Below are 3,838 nucleotides of genomic sequence, written 5' to 3'. Positions count from 1 at the left end.
CCACTCCCATAAACATGCACCTAGACCACCTTCCCAATAATCACAAACCACAATAGTGTCCCATACCGTAAGAATAATATTGATCGAATTTGGTTCCTTTACAGGCAATCCAAAAGAATAGCATTAGCTCTCGAAATCCAAGTTCTCATAAATGCTCAATAGTATAAAGCTCATAAAATATAAATCTCAATACAAATCATAAAGTTCATCATGATATCAAGTTAAATAATCATGAAAGAAATCTCAAAAATGCCTCTAGTGCACATCCTAACTTGGGCAACAAAACAACCCACAAAGAAAAACTATCAAGAAAATAAACATCACAAGACTATAAATAGAATATTAGAAACTACATAGTTTTTAGTCACATGATTTAATTCAACCAATTTTTCTTATTTAGTTTGGGTCATAAGGATGTGTTTAGAAATAATTTATGAATATATATGTTAATATAAATTGTTATGCTTATAGACTTATTTAAAACAGTAAGTATTTAAATATACAATCTTTTTGAGTATATAAAATATCATGCAATATTATCATGTTATTAATTTAAATAATCTTAAATCATAACTGATTTAATTAATAGCCTAAATATATATATTATTATATTTAAATATTGATATTAGTTTTACTTTCTAAAATATTAACATGACTTCTATCTAAGTCTAAAATTTAATATTCATTTTTCTTCTAATTTATAATGCAACTAGAGGGGTAAAAGTACAAAGTTGTGTCACCTTTCAAGATGGCTTATTAGAATGATTAAATTTGAGTATTTCTATCTAAAAGTCAATTTTGTTAAAACATATGATCTAGATAAATTTATTCCAACTAAGTTATATATGGTTTCACACTTTTTCAATTAGAAATGTCTATTAAATGCATGCTTTATACTAGTTTGTATCCAATTACTAAAGCAATAAAATTATTTCAAAAAAATGACATTTCAATAACTCTTATTATTTTTTATGATATTTTTTCAATAACATATAAACACCATTTTATATAGCTCAGAGTCAAGAATATTCTCATATAGAGTTTATAGTGCTTTAGTTAGATGTAGTATATTATTATTAAAAAATTCTACAAGCACATATTTTAACACTCAAAAAGATATCAGTTTTGGGAAAGAAAAAAATATTAAATCATATTAAAAAAATAAAAATTATATGACATTCTAGAGGAAAGAGTCATCTTCTAGAATGTATAATTCTTTTCCTGATTAGAATAGATTTGTTTTTAAAAATGTGGTGGGAGATGAAAACTATTGATTTTAGGTGAGTTAAAATTTGAATCATTATAAAAGAGAAAATATAGGTCTAAAGCTGATTTTTGGTTTTTGATTGTTTTAGCAATATATGTTAACTATAACATAGTTTGAGATCAAAAGGAAATAATTTTATTTCCATATAGTTTTGTGGTGGGAACTAGACCCCTAATTTTTAGCATTTATTAGCAGCTAAAAAATTGTTTATAAGAATTAAGAAACTATATCAATTCTTATTCAAAATAATTTTTAAAACTTATAATAAAAAATTCATCCATTTCTACGAATTTCATTAGTTTATTTCATTTTCAAATTTAAAATAATAATGCCAATTTTATGTCATTGAAGATGGACAATTATACTTTTGTTAGCCTTTTGCTTTACAAAAGGGTGACATAGATTTGTGCTTTTACCCAGTCTAGATAAAATTATAAATTTAATTTAATTATTTATAATTTGTCTCATAAAGTCAAATAGTTATTAACTAAATGATTACAAAGTGAACTCTACTGCAACTCTTAAACTATAATAAAAAATAAAATTTATTTATTAACTTCCCTCTTGCATTAATAAATATTAAATTATTTGCATGCAACTAAGAGTTTAATTAGACTTAAATAATCACTAATACTAACATCCACTTTAACTAAATGAGTAGTATTAATTTAATTAACAATAATTATTTTTTAAATTTACTTTTAAATAAATAAATCTGAAAATTAAATTATTTTTTAATAAAATAAAAATTAACATGCAATTAGTATTTTCACATATCTTTGATCTCTCAAATCATGCAACCATACTATACTTAGTTTTTTTATTTCTATTTTTAGCATATTTGTTTTCACATGTATGCATAATTTTAGTTACAATATGTTTTCCTTTTAGTTAATCTTTCTCTTTTTTTCCAATAAATTTTACAATTAAATTATTTTAGATATAAGAATAATATTTATCTATATTTAGAAAGCTCAGGATAATCTCATGGTTCTAATGACAAATTTAAAGTTGAAACCGTAACTGTTTAATTTATTATTTTCTTCTAATTTTCAATAATCAAAATTTTTGTTATATTAGAAAGGGGTTTATGAGAATACAGTCACAATAATTTTCTACAACTTTTCTTTAATTTTTCTCAGTCAAGTTTTCTTGATTAATAAGTTTTTAGTTTTCAAAATCTACAAAATAATTCTTTATTCAACAATCAATACAATAAATTAATAAGCAATATGCAAACACTTAGGAAGACACAAAGTAGACAGATCTTTCAATAAAATTCTACATTGGGTTTTCAAACCCTACCTCAAAACTATTGTTAAAATCTGAGACAATCTATGAATGCATGCAAATCCAAAACCTCTGAAACTTTTAAAATCTCTTTTGATCCAATTCAGAATTTTGCTCCCCAAAACCTCTGTAATTGCAAAATGAGCTTTATATCTCTGATAAAGAGTTCTCCCCTAAGTTGGGGCTTTGATTGTGCAATCACGAGGGGAACTCATTGATTAATTATTATTTATTACTTTATTACCTTTTACCTTTTCATGCATAACTCTTTTAGATATTTAATTACAAAATATCTTAATTTAAATAATTAGCTCTCTCTTTAATTAATTTTTGAAGAGTTTTAATAATATATTTATTAATTTAAATAATAACATTATTTAGAATTTATTATTAAAATAAAACTCCTAAATAATTATCATTAAATTTAATAAATAAAACTACACCACAATTAGAACTATAACTTTATCTTTAAATTTCATTCTTTTATATTTTATTTTCCTCTAATTTATTAATTAGTGCAAGCACTAATTAAAGCGTACTTTGTTATTTAAATTAATAATAATAATCAAAGCTCATTGTTTAAATGTAACTCTAAGTTAATTAATATTAAATAAATAATTATAATAAAGAAATATTAAATCTATAATATTTTAATATTTTAATTATCTCTTTTTGTGTAACTTCTCAAATTAGACTTTTTAATTAAATCTTAACTAAATTACATATTTAATTTATTAATAATTAATTAAACATCATTATATTCTAATTTCTCTTTATCCAATTTTTTTTTAATTTAGACTTCTAAATTTAGAGTAATACTTTTAAATTAAACCACGCATTTAATTAGTTTTTTAATCAATTAAATATTAGATCATACTTTAATATTTTCTTTTTAATCAAATAATATTTAATAATTCACAATATTATATGATTAACTAAAATATTATTATTAAATCATTTACCAAATAAATCACATAGTGCAATCTACATAAAAGCAACATTACCGAAATAGACCAAAACTCAAAATCAAACAACACAAACAAAGATAAACTCATCAGTTTTAAAAAGGGTGGAAAGTTAGTTACGAGTCCTCCTTGTGAGAAAAATATTTAGGTTATGGTTGGGATTGGATCTAAACATTATCTCCTCATTCTTACCATTGAGTTATTGTGATAGGCATGCTCATCCTAGCAATTAAAGAAAGTTGATGTCTAGTACCTGCAATCCTGCATAAAATTTGAGCATGTACATGTGCATATATATATCTAAGCTAAACAGACA

The sequence above is a fragment of the Cupressus sempervirens genome, chromosome 5, assembly GCF_028749045.1.
Source record: "Cupressus sempervirens isolate cs-2001-9-10 chromosome 5, ASM2874904v1, whole genome shotgun sequence".
NCBI lineage: Eukaryota > Viridiplantae > Streptophyta > Pinopsida > Cupressales > Cupressaceae > Cupressus > Cupressus sempervirens.
Note: the sequence above shows the minus strand (reverse complement) of the source record.